Source organism: Erpetoichthys calabaricus, chromosome 9 (assembly GCF_900747795.2).
Source record: "Erpetoichthys calabaricus chromosome 9, fErpCal1.3, whole genome shotgun sequence".
In the NCBI taxonomy this organism is placed as follows: Eukaryota; Metazoa; Chordata; class Cladistia; order Polypteriformes; family Polypteridae; genus Erpetoichthys; species Erpetoichthys calabaricus.
The window spans coordinates 118,209,910-118,232,585 of record NC_041402.2 but is presented as its reverse complement, the minus strand read 5'-3'; the positions used below and the strand labels follow the sequence as shown (position 1 = coordinate 118,232,585).

The 22,676-nt window shown below is 37.3% G+C and overlaps 1 protein-coding gene across 1 annotated transcript in view; it reads left to right on the top strand.

The window, feature by feature from the left end:
* Positions 1-22,676, top strand: part of LOC114658065 (granule associated Rac and RHOG effector protein 1-like) — a 214,812-nt gene that overhangs the window by 124,172 nt on the left and 67,964 nt on the right. The gene's annotated exons all lie outside the window — the stretch shown is intronic.

Genomic DNA, 22,676 nt, shown 5'->3' with positions numbered 1-22,676 from the left:
TAAATGTAAGTATCAAACTAGAGTGCAGAGTGTTGCACCTTAAGTTAATATTGCACATTCTGAGAACAAATAAAGTTATTTTCATGTGAAGAGAAGACAATTTATTGCACAAGAAGAGATAGTATGTTGCACATTTCAAGTACTTGAAAAATGTACCTGGATATCCAATAAAGAAAAAGGGTAATAGCTTAAAGTATGGGTGAGTGACTGGAAAAGGAGTTATAGAGTCTGATGGCTGTGGGGAGGAAGGATTTTCTGTGACGTTCAGTGGAGCACTTGATGCTAGTAAGTCTACTGCTGAAAACACTCCTCTGTCCAACCACAACACTATGAAGTGTGTGGTTAGCATTTTCAATAATAGACCAAAGCCTAGACAACATTCTCTGATCTGCCACGGTTTCTAAGCTGTCCAGTTTCTCTCCTACCACAGAGGAAGCCTTCTGAATTAGATTCTTCAGATATCTATTATTTGAAGTACTGATGTCTCACTGAAAAAAGCACAAGAGTTCCTTTAGTTTATGAGGAATTTGTTGAAATGTGAGCAGATACTTTTGAATTTTTATTGAATAACTTTACTGAGTAAAAGTAGACTATCCAAACTGTGATATTTTTATTAAGTCATAAAAATGGAGTGAGGTAGAGATAAATAAAAACTTCATCAATTATATTTTCCTAATTGAATATTTAGCTTTTTACTGATGTTCAAATGCAAACAGCAACCCTTAAACACATATAAGAATTACAAAAAAAAAAAAAAAAAAATGGAGTCACACTAGTCATAAATTACAAATAACCTTTGATGTGGTTTTGGTTCATTGTAGGACCTACACACCCACAGTCACACAGGGCTAATTTGGGTTGTGGGAGGAAAGTAAGAGTACATAGAGGAACACCCACACAGACATGAGAAGAACATACAAACTACACAATGACCAGGCACAGTATTTGAACCTATTATGCTATATCCATAAGGCTGTGAACCTCTATATTACCTTGTCACACCTTATTTGCAAATGTCAGTTCCAAATTGTACTATGATAGTGTGTCATGGTTTTCTATGATATACCACGTTTATTGTTCTAAATATTGCACATATTTTGTATGAGAATGATAACAGTTGAAGTATTCAACTAATTAGTGAGTACAGTCATCAGTCAGCTGATAGATGCAATTATCTGTAGTGTAAAATGACAAAAGAGGCTCAGATTGCTTTTAGTTGACACCTTCTCCTAGTTTTTGCTGTAACACACCCAGTTTTATCTGAAAGCAGTTGCAATGGCAAAATGGATGGTAGGAGAATTTATAAACCACTGTATTGTGAGAAAATCATTAAATTAGAGTAAAAAAAATTCTTGGATGCCCGCATATTTTAGTATTTTTCTTCATTCTATTTGTTATAAATGTTAAAATTTTACAAAGTTGTTATTCATTAAGTTTGTATATACAGTGGAGCCTCGGTTCACGAACGTCTCGGTACACGTACAACTCAGTTTACAACCAAAAAGTTTGCCAAACTTTTGCCTCGGTTCACGACCACACACTCGGTATATGAACAAGTCAGGTTCCCTTTCGGTGTGTACATGTTCAGTCTCTCCCTGTGCATTTCCTGTGCAGCGAGCAAGAGAGAGAGCAAGAGCGCGCGACACACACGCACACACACACACACACACACACAGGTGCTCCAGGCTTGCAAAAGAGAGAGAGAGAGAGAGAGAGAGAGCGAGCGGGCGGACGAGCGAGAGAGGAAGGACTGGACGCATATGATAGAGAAGGCTTGTTTTTCTTTTCAGTTCTGTTTACAGCGATCGGTTCGTAGCCTGCATTGTTGCAATGTTACTTTTCTTGGTGGTTTATTAAATTACAGATTTTTCAAATGTTCATTTTTTCCCCTGTGCTTAAAACTCATTAAAAAAAAAAGTGTTTTTAACAAGCGGTTCCTAGCACTATAGCGTGAACTATTGCAGTGTTAGTTTTCTCTGTTGTTCAAGGTTTTCTCAGTGTTATTCAATGTTTTTACATTTAGTTTACTATTATACTGTGCATTCTATGGTTTAATTAACTATATTTGTGCTTAAAAATTAAAAATATATATATATATATATATACATACTGTTCGTACGGTCTGGAACGGATTAGTTGTATTTACATACAATCCTATGGGGGGAAATTGCTTCGGTTCACGACCAAATCGGTTTACGACCAGAGTTTTGGAACAAATTATGGTCGTGAACCGAGGTTCCACTGTATGTGCATATTCATTGGGAGTATAATTCTTATAAAGCATCCTAGATAAACCAGTTAGAATTTAATTTCTTGACGTAATAAAGTGAAGGGGTGACATTTAATTTACTCACTTTATACCAACAATTTAGTTCTTTTAACCTGTTCCTGTGGGTCATAAATACAGGTAAGACTAGTAATATAAACCGACAAGTACACTGAATGCCAAGATTACTACCACTTCCATGCCAATCTGTGGGTCAGTTTCATCATCTTTCCTAAGTTATGAATAATGCCTAAACATCTTTGTTGCTTTCCTATCACCTGTAGATAACAAATAACACTTTTTTGTGAGAAATCCATAATTGTATATTTAAGGGAACATCTTCACTATCCAGTTGTTTGTTTTTCATTAAGTGTTTCTGTCTGCTCCACAAAGCAGCCTTGTGATGATACCATCATCCTGAAACCATGTCTAATCAGTTATTATCCACAATAATTGCATGAAATGGAGATGTACGGTATATACTTTTGTCTATTTGTCTAAGGTTAGACATGGGTAAACTGTTTGACTGTCATAGCATTCACTTTTTATTATTATTTATAATATTTATAAATTTATTATTTATAAAATAAAAATTAGCACTGTAAAATTTGACATAACCAGGTACATCTTGTTATTTTTTTAATTGAGTGTTAGTATTTTTCAATTTATAGCATTGTGGGTATGTAGGTATTCAGAGTTATCACCAGAGGGTTGTAAATGCATTATGCCTTGAATCATTAAAATGCTAAAACTGAAGGTAATTTTAATATTAAGAAAAATATTTGTTGTACACAAATGGAATATTTCCTTCCCACATTTAAAAAGCATGAAGGTTGTGGTTGATGAGCAACTGTAAATTAACTCTGTCTGAATGAGTGTTACTTTGTTAGATAAGTGCACCTTGTGATGGACGGATTTGATTCCTCTGCTTTGCAAAATTGCTCTGGCCCCTTGAGGCTCTGTTTCTATAAATAACAGATTTTACAGGCATTTTTTCTTAATAGTTAAAACAGTCAAAAGATACTATTCTTAAAACATGAGTAAAAAGAGAATAGATATAGTAAATTCAGAGATTAAATAAAACAAGTCCTGGCCATTAACACAAGCAGGCAACAAACATCTTGTGCTGTCTATAAAAAGTGTTCTTCTTTTTTATGTCTATGATATATTTGTTTTTTTCCCCTTGTGGATTCTTATAATATTTAATACCATTGCAGAAGAGCAGTTCCATGTTAGGTACAACTAGCAATAAGCATAATGTCTCCCTCACTGCAATGTAGTGGCACTGTGAAGCTAAAATTGGTTTTATGATTAGGCAAATGATATTATATGTACAACACATGCTGTAATTCCCACTGTAAAACATTTTTACAGTTTTTTCTTCAAGTCATGTGTCTTTGTCCCAGAATATTATGGAGGACTGATATTATGCATTGCATTTGACTGCTTACTCTTGACTAAGTAACTTACGATTTTATTTCATTTTCTGCATCTTTAATTCAGTGGTATATTTAGCATAATGTTTACATTTTTCAAACCCCACTAATTTTAATTTAAGTCTGGAATCAGTCTAGTTTTGCCACATACTATATATAGCAATCTTCCATTTTGTGTCTTTTAAATCTGTATTTTTGGACAGCTTTATAGGGGCAATTACTCAACAATGCAACACAGGCTGTTATAAAGGCAAACATCTACCATGACATCTTAGGAACAAAATGTCATTTAAACAGATGGATACTCAAGCAAGTGTACAGCCAGGTGATGATGACCACAATCTTTTTTGAGCCTTAGTACTGTTTTCTGGGAATGTAGGAAGCTTGGCCCTCACAGAGGTACTGTATGTTAGGCAAACATCTGTGGTATAGCGGGTCCGCGGCTTAGAAGAAAAAGCCAGTTTTAAATATATAATTGCCGCACTCGCGGCTTAAAGAGGGGGCGTAGTAGTGTGCCTGGAGTGATTCTCAGACGCAACATGGTGCGGACATTTCCTGACTTAAGTGCACAGGTGAGGAATCGTCCATATCTGTAATTGATGCCAGGAGCTGCTTATCGCCACACCTGTGCCTTGTCCCCATTATAAATAGGAGAAGTGCAAGTGCAGAGGAAAGAAAAAAGATCGAAAGAAAAGAACAGAGGTTAAGGGAGAAGGATGCTGAGAGCCGGTGCAAGAGCGAGCAAGCGAGAACAGGCTCGCTGGGAAATTGGCAGCTGGAAGGAGAGACTTGGTAGGAGAGTTAGGCCAACACTTGATAAGGGCAGCAGGAAGTGGTCACTCCAGCTGACCAATCTCAGGAGCTGGAGTGACCAGCAGAGTGAAAGGCTCGCCATATAAGACCGGGAAGGCAGTGGGAGTCGGGGATTTGGGATTGGAACCCCAATGTGAACACCCTGGCCGTTGGTGGAACCCAAGTCTCTGTCTGGGCGAGAGCTGAACGAAGCTAGTGTTTGGGAAGCTACCAGACCAGCAGGCAGAGAAGGACAGCTGCAGGTTGGACGACTCCCCTGGTACATGGCCTGAATGGGAGAGTGCAGGGGTGCCGCCAGTTGAAGGACTGCTTCCAGCCATTGTTTTAACTTTGTTTTTAATGGATTTATTTACTGGATTTTCACCTCCACATTTGCACTGTTTTTAATGGGTTATTTTTTTATTGACGTTTTGATGCACTGCACTATTTATATTGGACACTGGTTTTGTTCTTTTAATAAAAGCACCGTTTGCACTTTTGCACCTTTCCCCTTGCTTTGTTGGTGTCCTCATTGTCCAGCTCATCCTGTTACATTACCAACGGAATGGGTTTCAAGAGCTCCCAAAAAGTAAGGAAGGGAGCATGGAGCTGAACCCACATCGTCACAACATCCACAATTCAAAAGCTTGCAAGTGTAAGTGAAGCAGGTACTCTATCTTTAACTGTGTATTCCTTGGCAATATGTTTTCAGTATATTTTGTCTAAGCATGAATTCAGCTTTGAAGGTATTTATACAGTGGTGTCTATTCATTGGGTTACAACTTACTTGTGGTCAAATGATAGGGGCATTATTATCTGGTCTGTTTTTACTTTCCCTAAAGCAAGAATACAAATATGACTAAATTACAAGAAATATAGCAAATATATGGCAAATACAATTAGAGCTATGCGTCCTTTTCTTTCTTTTTTTTCCCCAGTTAGTTTTAGTAGTCATTGAACCACTAGAGGTTCAGCACTGTTTTATTTCTTGTGCCTTCAATGTATGTAAATACACACACAACCCTAAGCAAAAGGGTTCCTTTGTATGTTGTATGCTACTAAATGTTTTCCATAACAAGCTGTTAAAAAAGATATATGTCACGAGAAATGCCAGGAGCTACACCTCTCACTAACATTGTTTGTGAGCCAGCCCATCAGTTTCAATGCTACTTTGTAGAGAAAAGCCAAGCAAAATGACACCTTTTATTGGCTAACTAAAAAGATTACAATATGCAAGCTTTCGAGGCAACTCAGGCCCCTTCTTCAGGCAAGATGTAAACTTTTCTCTACATTCATAATGGCTAACACGGTACAACACCCTAGTACTACAATGCTACTTTGTCCAACCAATAGATAATAAGCTTAAACTTTTATAACCTTTCTCATAGACAGACACCTGTCAGCAATTAAAATGAAATAAAAATGTTTTAGAGCCAAAAGAAATTTAATGCAGAGTATACATGCATGTAACCAAGAATTAACTTGAGCGAATAGAACCATGACATCATATTTGATGCTTTCACATCTATAGTATCTTGTATATCACTCATCACAGGAGTAATATTTCACCCCCAACAGTAAATGTATTTTCAGATCTTGCATTGTCTGTTATAGGTCTGGGAAGAGTTTAATCTTTTCTTGAGAGCTTCAGGTGAAACTTCTGTATATGGTTGTGACAGTCATATTGGTTCATTTGCTCATACTTGGAGTTTCTTGAAACTCTAGTTTGACTTTGTGAGAGAAAACTAGGTACTAGTGTTGATCAACGAAATTCATCAAAGCATTTTTAAAGCGAACATGCTGTCTTAGCCAGTGACCTTGTTCTACAAATATTTTCCTGAAATTTTGCCGTGCAACTTGCTTAGACAAACTTTTTTTTTTTCCTCAGTACCCCATGATGCTTTGAGAGACCAGCATGATATCATAGAGCTGTAGCAGCCATGCACAGAACTTGCACACGTGTGATGTCACTTCTGAATCTGTACTCCAGTCGGTTTTGCACCTCGCATTCATTTTAAAACAAATAAAAAAACAAATATCTTCATTGGCTGACCATTAAGAGAATAGTATAAGAACGGCTGCTGAGCATAGTTGCTGATCCCTTTGCGCTCCCTCATTTGTCACTAATAATGAAAGTTTTAGTACCATTTACAAAGAGTTTCTATCTTCTTAATGGAGAGGAAAGTGTGAAGCATCTGCACAGACAGACTGGAGTAGGTGGCGTCGCACTACATGGCTAATTGCAAATGCCAGCTGAAGCGACTTCAAAAAAATGCTGTACGCCTTGGCCAATCAATGCCCAGAAGACTTGATCTTTGTGTCAGTAATGATATATACTATTTTCTTATTGCTAGTTTGTGGACATTTGCAATGTTTTGTTTGAGACTATCATTCTGTCTGCATTTGTTGTTGCTTGAGGCACGGTGGCACAGTGAATAGCACTGCTACCTCACAGGTCACGTTTTTGGCACTAATAATCGGTCCAGTATAGTTGTCAAACTCTTCCGCAGTCCTCTAGGATACTTAAAAGAACATTTCACCATTATAGTCCAGTCAAAATTAGTTCAGTTCCTCCTTTATTACTGATTTAAATACACTTGACAGAGTTCTGTGAAGTTCCTGAACATTTCCATGATTTTGCCCAAATTCATGGCAAAGCAAATTCTTACAGTTAACCATGGACACAAAAGGTTTAGTTTCTCCAAAGCTGCTGCTGAATGAAGTTTTTGTTTTCCTCTCCTCTGTTGTTGTCTCGAGCTTAGCTTAACAATTAATAAATGGACAGATATTTTTTTTCCAATTATGTTAATTAGTTTCAAACTACTTAATTTTCTTTTGTGTTTAAACAAATCTGTATTCTTATGTGAACTAAATTTGTATGTACTAAATTATAAAATTCATACTTGCATTCTACCTGAAAACATGCTACAACGCTTATAGCAGTGGTCCCCAACCTTTTTGACAGCAAGGACCACTTTATTAGATGCAAATTTTTCCACGGACCGGTCGGGGGGTTGTGTGTGTGTGGGGGGGGGGGGGCAATTTTATACACAATTTACGTAACATTTCTTTTATTAAGTTATTAAGCAGTTCGCATACGTTTGCAACCTGAGATTTTTCTTCTTTTTTTGCATATAACAAAGACATATGCTTTGCATTTGCCATTCCAACAGACTGCACATCACAAACATTAACACTGTTATCGTTTTTTTCGTGTCTGCCTTTTCTATAGGAGGGTGACAATGAGTTAAATTCCAATGGATGTTTTTCAAATGTTGACAAGCAATAAGCAAAAGGTATCACTGAAAACCACAGAAAACAAAAACAGCAAAAAAAAAAACAGTACGAGGAATGTTCGAAGAAAGAATTTTTTTTTTTACAATGTTTCTGTTTGGGGATCGTTGTGCAAACGTGCACAACTGAGCTGCGACCACAGATCTAACTGCTCTGTGGATGATTCATTCAGGCATTTCAAGGTCACTTCGTTGTAATGAAAGCATCTGCTGAATGTACTTCGTAGTAACGCGATTTCTATAGACTCGTGTCATATGGGGAAACTGTCGGGACCGTAACAATACTTTGTTGTAATACAGTACTCTCTCACCTCGGTCTCTCTCCTCTCTCTGCGCCGATGCAAAGCCCCGCCCGCCAAGCGTTCTGAAAAGTCTGAGTGAGTCTCCGTTGCCGGCAGTTCTCTCGCGGCCCGGCTGTCAGACGGCTGCGGCCCGGTAGTGGGTCGCGGACCGGTGGTTGGGGACCCCTGGCTTATAGGAAAGAGCACTATACAAAAATAAACCGATTTGAATTTATTTCAATTTTGCAAACTGATGCCTTCAGCCATTTGAAGAAAATATGAATCAAATGCAAATAAAAAGATCAGAGATGCTCATATGTCTGCGTAAGCTATACGCTAGCAAGTGGCGCAACTGCCATACATTTGATATGAAACATTGCAAGTTTTTCTTTTGTTTTTTTAAGAAAACTTTGGTAAGACATTTATTATTAGATGTTCTTAAAACATTACGTACAGGAGCACTTATAAGACAAACTCCAGGCAATGCACTACTGTCTGTTGATTCACCAAAAGTATTTTGCTGCTGACAGGTTATTGTCTTTTATTAATGAAACAAACAGTAATTTGATATTAAAGAGCACCTGCTCATAAATCACTGATTTCTTTCACCTATGAAGGGGCATTTAATTTCTTGAATCTCAGCAATGTAATTCTTTCTAAAATACAAAGTATGACCCAATGTGTGCTAACTTTGCTTTACTTCAGTACCATATAGATGAGGTGATTTAAGTTTCTACAGTTAATTTAATAAGTTACTTCTCACTGCAAAACCATTCCTGTCCCAGTATTCTAATCCTTGACTGGGAACCAGAGGATTATATGGCAGCCACTTCATTGATCACATCTTTATTTAACGCTATGGATGGCACTATTTGAATGTGTCGTAGCTACTTTATTGTAATGTATTCTGATCTTATAATTTACATTGGATAACGCAGAGATGCTCCCATTGATCGGTTACTGATATGAATCTGCCAGTTTTCAATAAAAAAGACTCTGATAGGTAAATTTGCTGATCATAAAAAACATTTTTTCAGACCCTGTTTTTCTAGGCTTTATGGCAATTTAGTTGCAGTGTTCCCTTATGCGAGATATTAAGTTTGTTTGTTTTTTGTTTTTTTGTTGGTTTTTTTTGTAGCTAACTTCTGTAGTGTAAAAGCAAAGTAAGGCTTGTTTTTTAAGAGAATGGGCAACAGTTTGAATATCAGCCTTTATGTTTAAAAAGTGAACTAATAACATGGAGTAGCTTACTTTTTCAATTGGAGAAAGAAAAATAAATGCACATTTGAAATTGCTGCTTAGTTAACAGTCTTGATAGCTTAACAGCAAAATATGTCTTTTAAAAACTTATAAACCTGTTAAGCATGTTAGTGTTTTGACTTCTTGATAAACAATTTATGAACATTTGATCAATTTGTGAGTTTTTTGTACTGTATTTAGTATTTGTTGCTGTGTGTCTTACAGTGTATGTTTTGGTAAGAAACAAGTACTGCATTATTAAAATGGTAATCTATATTTATAATTACACCTCAAGAATTATGAATGTTTAGCTGATACACTGAAAAAAAAAGCTGTATAAATATAGTAAATGTATACTGTACTTGTGAAGAGCGCTTTGAGTAGTGAGAAAAGCTCCATATAAATATAAAGAATTATTATTATTTACCATTATAAAAGCTGTAGTGCAATTAATGATCAAAAATGATTAAAAACAATAAGTGCAGGAATAATTTCATTTAATTTTACATGACATTTTCCATTAGTGTTTTATTGGCATATATTTATATATAATACATATATATTATTTATATATGATATATATGTATATGTAAAGGACAAAAAGAATTGCAACACGTATACAGGAACATCGCAACGCCGTTAGAAGGAAGGACTCACGATCACAGATCTATATGCATACAAAATCAACAGGACATACATTTAACTGGGACAATGTACAAGTAAGATTTAAGGCCAGTACTAAAAGTGCCAGAGAACTGGCTGAATCTTGGCTATCAGACAACAACGCCATTAACAGACATTTGGACATAAACCCAGGATATGCAAACTTAAGTAGAACATATTCACAACAAATAAAACGTTACAACCAATATATATATATATTGTACATTATATTATATATATCTGTGATCAGTACCAGCATTAAAAAACCTGATTGGTGGGGGATGAATAAAATGTTAAAAAAATGTAATAATAATCCAGATTATACTGAAGTTGTCTTTATATTGTGGAATTTTAAAATTACAACCAGATAAATTTGTGTTCTTCTGTAATTTTTGGCAAAAAAGCAGAACATCAACCTAATTATTTCTATGTTCCTAGAAGCTTTAGCTAAGAGAAACTTGATGAAATATCAACCTTTTTTCATACTTGAATTTGTAAGTGTCATTTGAATAGTTAAAATAACAATCTTCCTGTACATTGAATTTGACTGACTTTAAAGATATGGTAGACAGTTGTGCTGGTTTTGGATCAGCACACTAAGAACAGGAAGCTCAGTTAAAAGATTTATATACTTTTGGAACAAAAAGGACAAGAGAGCCAAAAAAGGTTTGGGGTAGCCACCCTGTATATTGTGGGTTGCTGCTGGTCAGGCAAAGAAAAACACATGTCAACTGAGCTCAAGGTGGAACTGATGTGTAGGTGACAAAATGACAGCTTTAAAGTTAGGCAGAGGAAATGATGTCATCAGGACCAGAACCAGAAGTAGTGTCGCCAGGGCTGGAACTGGAAGTAGCATTTTTGGGGGCCAGGCGGGATTTCCCGTGACTGGTTTGCAGGAAAAAAAAGAGAGTTAATGCACTTTGCTCTCCCCTGGTCCAGCATAGAATTACCTTCATTCAAGCCGTTTAGCTGCCTGCCATGCGCACGTGTTGTGACAATGTGGAGAGAAAAAAAGTCAGGTGAATCAAGAGTGAAGGCGCTTCCTAGCTGAATGACCAATGAACAGAGTAAAAGATGTACATCATGGAAAGTGTGTTTGACAGTTTCTTGATAATGCTTTTAAGTTGGTTTTACATTTTCTTCCTCAACCAATTAAATGGTTACTTAATGAAGATGCGTGAAGATAACTAAATGTTATAAAGTAATTCTTGAAGAACCTGTATCAAGGTATACAATACTGAACATCACAGCAAAAAAAAAAAAATAGGGGATGTCATTGTTAGATTTTAAAAGCAACACAAGCTTGTAATGCACAGCATATTACATATACAAATAGAATTTATTTTTGCAAGTACAATACAAGCTTCCAAAATAAGCTTAAAATTGTCCTTTTATGAATACTACAAATAAAAACTAGATCGTAACAGTTTGGAGTGCCATCTGGTATGCATAGATATTACATTACACTACAAGTTAAGCCATTGTAATCCTTGTGGAGAGGGAGTTATCCAATAACATAAAATATGTGGAAATCTTATGTGAAAAACAGAACATGGACAAAAAACAAATTTGTCTTGTAGTGTCACCAATGTGAGTGTGTTTTCTGTGATTTCTGAAGAAGCATTGGTTCTTGGTGACACACTTATTCTAAATTGACACATTTGAAGCAAACATTAAATAAAAAATGATTAGTTAATTTAACAATGAGCATGTTTTGGATATATGTTGGAAGATACTCAAAAATGTATATTTTATAAAGGTGTTGAGGTTCCACATAAAAGGTATAAGAAAAATAAACCTTTCAGCTCAGGATGGGTAAGGACTGTAAGAGCAGTTGTGTTAGGGTTGTAAAAGTCTTAAGGCTTTCAAAGGAATTCCATCCTGACAGCAAACCATTTGTGGATTACATTTATTTACTCCTGGCGCCCAATTGGTATTGCTTCAGTTCAGATGTCAGATGTGCAAGCCAGCTTTGTAAGCAGCTGAAACCAAATGTAAAGCTAAATTCAGCCTGTGTTTAGCAAAGTGGACATAGCCAATCCTTTTTTAAATTGGACCCTAGTAAATCTATAAATAAAGTCTGTCAACAACATATTTTGGTATAAGGAAAATGCACAAAGCAAAGCCTTTCTCTGTTATGCTGAATGTGTGTACTTTGAATCATTATTAAAATATATGTCTGTGTTTTAGTTGACTTTAAAATGACTTCTTTTTCTTACATCTTCTTGGCAATGGGACTGATTCATACTTAGAGGGAATGTGCTTAAAATCAAGGAATTCTTCAAAGAAAGAGGATCACTCAGAAAAAAGTCGTACAGATGTAGCTAAATGTTTTCTGTGTTTGTATTTTCATGAGAAGCACATTTTGATATTCGCTAAGAGAAACCTTATAAAATGAAGTACATCATCAATGAAGAAAGAAAATCTCAAAACTGAACACTTTACCTAAATAAAAATCACATCTATTTAATAAAAGGAAAAAACAAATACAGTCAAGGCTTGGGTTAAATTGAGCCTGAATAATTTGGAACAGGATTCTGGCACTTTCTGCTGTCAAGTAATAAAATTGAATGTAGGCTAACAAGACATTTCTCACCCTGGTATACTGTAGAAAGGACAATATCTTCAGCCACACAAGTCAATAGCTATTTTGTTAGAAACATGAGTGGTGATTTTCATTTCTTTCTGTTGTACTGAATTTTATATCAAACCAAGCTGTTTTTTTTATAGTTGGGGTGGGTATTCGCCCATGTCAATCAATTAAAGCAAGCACTTCGACAGTGTAATGTTTCTAGAGAGTGTGGAGCAAAAGGCCTTTCTGTGCCTTCCCACTGTCAGTTCAACCCTTCAACACCAAGTGAGATTCATTCCTGATTTAATTTATTAAACTCAACACTTAGTATTGTGGCCAGTAGGTGCTGTAGCAGCACCCTAAGCCCCAGACACAATTACACAACACTAAGTCCTGTGTGCAAATAATAGTTTATTAATAAGGAAATAACCACTCAACATGCTTGTTTTCACAATATATAGTATTACAGTCCATGGGTTCTCTTTGCTGTGTCTTTCTTTCCTCCTTCCACTTTTCTCAACAAGCTTTGTCCACCTCCTCCCTACTTAAACTCCCTAGGCCAAGTGGAGGGTCTCTTTTAACTCTGGACCTGGGCCGAACTTTCAGAACTTAATCTGTTTCCTTCAGGAACCACTAACGGGCCAGGCAAGACCCCAACTGTCCTTGTGCCTTTAATATCCAACAGCTCCACTCTGGCAACCCCCACACAACCCAGTAGGTTAGTACTCTGGGATCACAACTCCCGTGCTGCTCTAAGGACGTCCATATTGAAATTCAACAGATGAAATACTGCCATTTAGTGTAGGGGGAACATTCTGCCCATACCATCACTGTCCCAATGTTCTAGGTACCCAAGCCCAACCAGAGTTTCCATCTATGGTTGCTGGGGCTGGACGTTGCCGCAGCGTCTTTTCTGTGTCCGTGACCTAGCATGGGAGGTGAATATCACTGCTCTCCAGCTGACCTTCTTTTATCATGGCCTCCTGGCCAGGTAAGAGAGCAGAATCCATCCTGGCAGGGATCCCTCACAGCATATTATTACTGAATAAAGTAATATAAAGTTCAATATAAATAAAATTTATTATTATTATTATTAAAGTATTATTGTACAAAAATATGGTCTTCCTTGTAATACAGATCTTTTTTTCAGGACGATTGCTGGTTAATAGTGACAGCCCAGTCCTAAATGTGCCATTAAATGGCATTTGGATAAAGATCCATAGCATTCTGGGTACAGATTTAGTTGACATGTTTCAAATGGAGTATGGCATGGTGGTGCATTGGTTAGCACTGCTGCCTCACAGTGTTCAAATTGCATGCTCAGCTATTGTCTGTGTGGAGTTCCTTCCATGCCTGTGTAGGATTTCCTCATTCCCAAATATGTGCAGAAGTGCATGGGTGTGTTCATGCCTGTCCCAAGCAATGCATGGTGTTCTGTACAAGGTCCAATGCAGCCAGGTTAGGCACTGTTTCCCTGTAACCCTGAATTGGATTTTGTAGGTATGAAAATGTTGGCATGTATATGGTTACTATGACACTTCTGTATTCCAAATGCACTTAAGAGATTCAATTGTGCACTTGCAAGTTGTGAAAGACCACTTAATAAGGTTGGTCTTTGGTAACACCTCTTTCTAATATCTCTGCTGCTTTGCCTTGTTGTTAGGAGATGAGGGGCCAAATGTGAGATCATTCACATATGACACTGGCATTTAACACTATACAAGGCAAAGAACCATAGCTGCTTTAGGTGATGTCTACCAAAAATGAAAAAAAGTCAGTTTTCAAATGTTCATGGTGGTATTTAATGTTCTTAACATAGCTTCTTTTTATCCTAACCTCTGCTTCGGAGTACAAGTTTCAGAATGTGCACACACACTTCTGCAGGCTCTTTCTTCAATACCCAGTATAACATCAAACCCTCCTGCAACTCCCCCAGTTATATTTCCTGTGGGGAAAAAAGGGGACAATTTTTGACACCCTGTTTTCAACTCTAGTCAACAACAAAATGCCTTTGAATAGTAGTTAATGTGATGGAACTTGACCAGACAGTTAGATTTACCTTCTCAATTATGTTCATATTTCTCACCAAAATATTTTTAACAGAAAAGCTGAATTCTGCTGCAGCTGTAGGTTACAGTTATCAAACTGTGGCTTATAGAGGATTGTGGCGTAGTGGCTAGAGCACTGGACTACACAATGCAAGACTGTTCGATTAGTTCCTGCCACTATTACATAGTGTGACCCTAAGCAAGTGACTTAACTCTCCTGTACACAAATTGAAGGAATAAAAATCATTTTAACAATTGGAAATCATCCCAATCTTTTGCCTTGAATGTAAGGTTCAGCCAAATATATACCGTAGATACTCGCGTATTAGTCGATCTCGCAGATAAGTCGAGTGTATTGTTTAAGCCGAAAATTACGAAATTTATGACCCGCGTATAAGTCGAGGGTAAAACTTGACAGCTATCAGAGACAGAGGGCGACAATCCGCTGTTAATGGCGACAAAACTCACTGTCATGTCACAGGCATTCCCCTCTGTGCTTGGAGAAATTCTAGACTCGTTGACTCTGCAACTAATCCTTGTGTGTGCGTGAGTTGCGAAATGTAAACAAAGGCAAGATGGCGTCGATATGTCACAAGGGAGCGAAGCGAGTGCAGAAAAGAAAACACTCGGCAGGCGATGTTTTGCACATTATCTCTGAGTCAGACTGTGATTTTTCAGAATCGGATTTTATTGACAGTTATCAGGAATCGAGCAAGAGAGTGACAAGCTGGCATGATCGGACACCAGCCAACTGATCGACTGCCAGCTGAACGCATTCGCGCAGCCGATGCAGCTACCGGACTTCACAAGACAGCATGGCTTGCTGTTGGACATGACAGATCACCCGCTGCTGGACTACTTCAGGCTGCTCTCTCCTGATGCTGCTTTTCAGCTACTGTCAGATGAGACAAACAGGTAGGCAGAGAAATTTTTTGAATCGCGGGCTGCTCTTGCATCGCATTGATAGCATGCTTTGCCTTGGTTCTTTTGATTCCAAATCTGGTTGCACGTGGCAACTAATGGTATGTTTGTTATCCAAAACCTGCAAAAGCTAATGCTCAAATTCAAGTATTTCACAGTTTAAAGAATTATTTAATGAATTTAGAAAAAAACTAGCTAATTAGCAATAATATTGCTGGCTTGTAATTATTTCAAAGACCATGGAAAACGGCAGATGACCGGTGACTTAACACCATGAAGCGTTGAGTGTACAATGTCATTACCCAAATTCTATGGACAATTGTGTTGCCCCGCGGATAAGTCGATTCTGTTTTTTTGAATGAATTTTAAGGCATAAATTTTCCGACTTATACGCGAGTATCTACGGTAATAACAATGGTAAAAATAGTAACCTGACAGAGATGCAAAATAGCAAGTTTCTGTTAATTTCATGGTCTCGGTATCCAGTAATGTTGATTTCAAATGCATGTGTATTTCAAGGATTCAAGTATTATTTCAGTACATGTTTACACTGCAAGTGTCTAACACATTTTACATCATAAAATTACAAGAAATACAGCAAGCTGTAGATAATATAATTTGTTGGAAGTAAGATTTGCATTGAAAATTAGTGGGTTTTATTGGAATTATCTATTGACTGTTTTTCCGTGCATGTGTCAAATATACAGTAAATGACTTGTTGATCTCGGTCTTTCAGAAAAGTGCCACAGATATTCTTGACTTTATTGGTGCACATGCGGTAGTGTGCACAACAACTTCAGTTTGACTTTATGATGTAGACCATATAGCAAGTAAAGCACATTATTCAGATGCGATGGGGACATGAACCCAATGCAAACATTGCCACAGTTGACATTTGTTTCCTTCCACCCATTTTTTGATGCTGCATATGTGAAAATCAATGCAAGGATGAAATTTATATTTTGTAACGCAAAAGGTGTTTGCAGTATGATTGTTTCATTTGGCATTTATAGCTACATGATGAGCTTTAGATAATAATTGATATTGGCATCCTGATGATTCGAGATTTGTCCTACTATGTTTTATTTTCCTTAAAACATTTTCAATTTTTCAGAAAGTGAAAGTAATATCTATGGCATTGATTTTTTCACTGCGCTCAGAACAAGTTCTGTGTAGAAAGAAAAGTAATTCTTCATGAAAAAAATGAAAACACCATTACTTGATAAGATAACAGCCATCAGCCAGTTACTTTTTACTCAGAAGCCACAACTTAATTTTATTGATTTATTGAGCATTGTTGACATGGAATAGCGGCAGCACTCTCCCAGATGGACTATTACTTTGAAATGCGGCTGCTTGTTAAGGAACGGTGCATGAATAAACATTTCAAAAAAAGTTTCTGCTTTTTTTTAAATATTGACACTTGTTTAAATTATATTTTAACTTTCAAAAATATGAATTTAAAAGGGAAAAACCCATCTATATTTTTGAAGTATCACTTGCACAAACTGCGGCTGTAATTATATTTATTTTCAGTGTGTGTGGCAGTAATTAAAAGTACTATGTAATGGTAAAAGAGATTGGGAAGTAATGCTGCATGGGGTTTTGCATAGTCAGTCTGTTTATCCATCCATTTCTGGAACTTGATTATTCCAGTTCAGCTTTACAGTGAACCAGAGCAGACCCAGCCCTGGACAAGATGCTAATATAAATCATAAGGCATATTCTTTCACACACAGCAAATTTAGATTTATCAGTTAAACTAATCCATGGCTTTTTGGAATACAAATAGAGAACCTGATTTCCCAGAGTTAAAAAAAAAAAAAAAAAAAAAAAAAAACACCCACAAAATCTGGGAAAATTGCTGTAACTATAGACAGACAGTGAATGGGCGGTACTCTGGTCTCTTAATAGTTATGGGTCAGAAATGCTATACACCAGTGCTTCCCAAACTCTGTCCTGGGGACCCACTGTGGCTACAGGTTTTTAATCTTACCAGGTTCATAATCAGTGACAACTGATGACACTGATCTCATTTAATTAGCTGGTGTTATTTTCTCTTATTCTACATTCAGAAAAGCACTGCAGCATGATTTTTACATTTATAAGATGTTTAGAAATATTTTTGTTTTTGCTATAGATTTAAATGCTTAAATCTCTTTTGTGGATTTCATTATATTTTGCCCTTTCTCAGTACAGTTTTCCCCCTTCATTGTGTCTTATTAATGACAATTAAAAATGAGCAGAGCAGACACTTTGGCAAACCACACTGAATAATCAAAAGCTGCAGCTACTTTAATAATAATAATAATAATAATAATACATTTTATTTATATAGTGCCTTTCCCATGCTCAAGGCACTTACAGAATATAATAAAGAACGGCAGCGTATACAGTATATAGCATTGTACAAACCAGATAAATAAACAAAGAAGATACTTTAGCGTCAGACCCACTAATTAGTAAATACTGGATTCATTAAGCAATTAGAACACCTGGAAAATTAGAATGAAAATCAAGATGAAAATATTGTTAAAAAGAAAAAAAAAACACATTATTCCCATATAACTGTTTGGTACATTTTAATATATATACTAGGGGCTTTGTCCCCTGCTCGCTTCACTCGCCAACCCCATATCCCCACCACCACCACCACCCCCACCAGCATTACACACTGTTGTGAAGAGGGGGGCTGAACACACCCCAAGGAAACACGGCCGCTCCTCTGAAACCCCTCTTAAACAGTGATACAATGGGAAACAAATACATTTTTTTTTTATTATTGTACCTGCTTTTTGCTCGATCAGCTGCTGGCTTTCATCTGCAATTCACTCACCAACCCCTTCCTCCAGCCCCGCCAGTGGTACGCGGCGTGATCTGCATTTCATACTGAGTTTCGAATGTTTAAAAGCACCTGTCCTTTTGTCTTACTGCCTTGTCTCTCTTGTCCCCCAGACATCCTCAAACACTATGCGATCTCTTTTCGCTGTTCCGTTATTTCACCGAGTAATATTTTCCATTTGTTTGCGCTAATGTGATCTTTACTCTCATTTTTTGAGACTTTGGAAATTTCCTACTTCCATTATCTCTAACCTGCTCTGCATGTGTATCACGGGACTTGCTTCCAAAGGTTGTAAGTATGACGTGACTTGTTCCTTTCGCGGGACGTGAAAGTGTCTCTCTGTCTCTCTTCAAAAGATCTCTCTTCCAAAGATCACGTCTCGTTGCAAGATTTTTTTTTTAGTAGATATATATTTAACCAAGCTTAGTTTTCTAATTTCTATTATTTCCCAAAACACAGAACCTAGGAAATAACAGTTCACTTGATTAGCTCAGGAGTCCAATTAGAAACAGAAGCTGGTTGGAACAAAAACCTGCAGCCACAGTGGGTCCTCGGGACTGAGTTTGAGAAGCACTGCTATACACCAAGCCACAATTCTGCTCATGGGAATATGTGTTGCAAAACAGCATCATTTACATGTTCTGTCTCCTTTGTCCCTTAACAGCTAATCTTTTAAAAAATTATCTGTGTTAATTAGTCCCTTACATATTTTTTATTTCGTACTTTTAATAAGGCATTCTCCTCTAATTAGCAGGTATTGCTGGAAATATGATTATGTAACACAAGAATGTAACGCAATTGAATTAAAGATAAACTCTGAGCGCTGTTGGTCCGAAATTTAAAATAATAAATGAAATAGCAGATGCTAAAGGAATTATTTGGGCTCGGCTGAATCCATTTTTCATGAGCAGTCCAAAAAGTGGAAGACCTGTGCACACTGGGTTCCCAGAATTTTGACTTCTGAAATGAAGCATCACCACATTAAAGTCTTCTAAGGAAACTCCTGAAGTGATGAATTTGGACTGGAAGAAATTTTAAAAAGTATTTCATAACTGGAACATGATTCTTGTATGCATCACTCAGATTCAGACTCCAGTCAACAACTGAAACAATAGAAGCATGGTGATTCTTCAAAACCAAAGAAATTAAAATGCTTTTATAAATAGCATTGATGGTGTAGTCCATATAGGCCTATATAACTAGTCAGTAATATGTCGATTTGCTTTGGCTTTGTGGCAGTTAGCCAGGAAAACATAGAATGAGGAGGAGTACGGTCATCCATTGCCCTTTTGATTAACATGATGCTTCCATCCACACTGCAGTTTTCTAGACCACACTGTGAAAATAGATGCTACATCCACACTATTCTTCAGGCCTGGTGTGATTACCAAATGGTGAATGCATTAAGTCGGGCACAGACAACTGATAGCTCAAACAAGGCAAAAATAAAGGGGTTATGTTTAAAAAAAAAAATCTAACTTGTTTGGTTTTACTGTTGTGTCTCTTCAAGTCGGGCACAGTACTTTTTGATCACCTCTCATTTACATAAGGTTTGTGCAGTTTGCTGTTATGTAATGTAGTACAAATACGCAAATCTTCTTCTTTGTTTATCCAACAATTTCCTAACCCTAGTTCAGATTTGCAGGAAGCCCCAGATCTCTGGGAAGGAACAAGATGCCATAAACAGGAACCAACCCTGGCTGAGGTGCCTGGTCTTGTGATGCCCAGGTGCCCACAGTCTTGGGCATAACCCTTAATTCCTGAAAATCGATAGTCATGACTGAGGATGAACCAGGGCGAGTGACCAGACAAACAAGACTTATTTTTGTTCAGAAGAATGGCAGTTAATGAAAACAAAAATGTTCAGAATGTGTAAACAGTGCATTTCCACAACTCAGTAAATAATGTAATAAATAAATCGGGTCAGGACAGGTTGGGAAGCATGCTCTGGTACAGTGAGTAGCCGCATCCACCACACAACGAAACAACTTGGAATCCTGGGTTTGCAACCCCCAAGGGGCAGACATGGGGTGTTACGTTAGTGTCCCCTTTTTCTAGTTCTGCCGCTGAGGACCTCAGAAATGTGGATCCTGCGAGCCGCATTACCCTCTGGAAATTGTGCTGTAACTAATGCTCCCTCACAATGTAGATGATTTGCCTCATTTGGGACTCCATGAACCACCACTCATTTGATGCAAAGTCAAACCAGCAGTACTGAAGGAGTCCAACCTTTGTCTCAGATCACTGGATAAATAAATGAACCCATAAAACTGTGCCTTAAAACCAGGCAGTGCCCATGGGTGCAATAAATAATTAAAGCCTATAAATATGTGCAAAGTTTCAAAGGTTGACAGGAATGTTGTCATTCATTTTATTATGTACATTTAGGACACAGGCTGATGCATCCTGGTCTACTATGCAAATAACAAGCTGCCATCTCCATTGGTAACCCACATTTGTCAGGAAGTGTGCCCTCCATGGGTCTTCACAGCTTCCCAGAATGTCTTGCCCTTTGCACAAAGCTGCCGTGCTTTATTCCTCCCACAAGCTCCTGTGGCCTCTCTCTATCAGGTCTGCTCCACCACTCAGCAGACTTGATTTCTGCCACAACTCTGAGCCTCTTTATCTCCCTCTCTGTTACCTCTCGCATCCGCGGTCACTCCCTACTTTTATTTCAAATAAAGCTTTTCAAGAAACTCTACTTCCTTTTCATCATGCTTGTCCTGACTCATAGTTGGTTGTTGCTGATTAATGTGCTAACCGAACAGTTATTCTCTTTTAAAGTTGCGTACATACTCCTATGCACATCCCCTACCAGCGTGAGCTATGCTCTGTTTGTACTAAAAATCGGTTAAAATCACAAATAAATGAATATAACCCTTGGAGATCATCTTAACACAGTCCATCACAAGGCACAGTTCCCACTCATGCCCACACTCCCACATCTCTGGCCTCTGAAGTTGCCAGTTATTTAACACACATGTCTTTGGAATGTGGGAAGAAAACAGAAGCTCTTGGAGAAAAAAAAATCTACACACAACTTTAATTTTATTGATTGATTGTTAAACGTAGTGATCTTTGAAGTCTGGACACCCATAAGTCTACCTGGGGTACAGTAGAATGTTTTTTCTGCTACGTGCATGATCAGCCTTCTATACTTCAAAGATTTCTGGACTGATTTATAAACATCTAAAAAAAAACAAGTTCTTCCGAGTTCGAGAGCCTGAGTTTGAATAAACACTGCAATGCATTTCACATTTCTTTCAGAGATTCTGCTTTCATGTATATTGCTGCAATGATTGACTTATCCAAAATAAGATGCTATAAATAGGTGTTGGTGGAATGGGTCAATGGAAGTTAGCAGTCATATCCTAATAAAAAAGAATCACTTAAGTGGATGTTATGTGAAAGGGAACTAATCATTAAAACCTAAAGCATAATGCAGAAAAGTGCATACTTACTTTAAACAATATACCTATTGTTATTTACTTTCAATTTTTGTTATGTTTTTTGAAATACTTTTTCATAAACAGTATAATATAAAGTAACAATGGGAAGATTAACTCCTGTTCTTAGAAATGTAAACCTTTCATATTGCCAAAGTAAAAACCAATCAGACACCTGAAGCAATGCATGCTGGTATTTATCACTGTTAACCAATTCTTGCATTCTGTAAGCATACAAGTAAAAACTACACACAGTACATTAATTATGTTGGCATAATTGTGCAGTAAGATGTACAGAATTGCAACTTGACTGGTGCATCTTTGTAAATGTAGAATGTCAATTTAGTAATAATTGTCATTTAGCTTTTAATTTCAGACAGGATACTTTTGTTCCTGTAACCTTGGACCAAAAATGTATAAACCTGAAAAGTGTATCACATTACAGTCTCTCTATTATAAATAAAATCTTGGAAAGCTTGAAAGGAGATGAGATGAGACGTGATTTTCTCAGAGACACTTTAATGGGCAGTGAGACAAAAGGACAGCTGCTGTACAGGCTTTTAAATGTTCAAAGCGCTGCGCGACATGCAGATCATGCAGCACGGCAGCAGCAGCAGCAAGCCAGCAACTGATCGAGCAAAGAGGAGGGAAAAAAAATATTTGTTTCCCATTGTATCACCGTTTAAGAGGGGGTTTCGGAGAAGCAACCACATCTCCTTAGCGTGCGTTCAGTCCCCCTCTTCACAATGCGTGCAGCAGAGACGCGAAGTGGCTTAGACTGGTGCTTCTCTGCTAATGCATTTTGGGTTGGTTTCTTAACAGACCCTCATGGTCTTTTTCATTCAGTATTTTTAGAGTATTGACTTTACTGGGCACC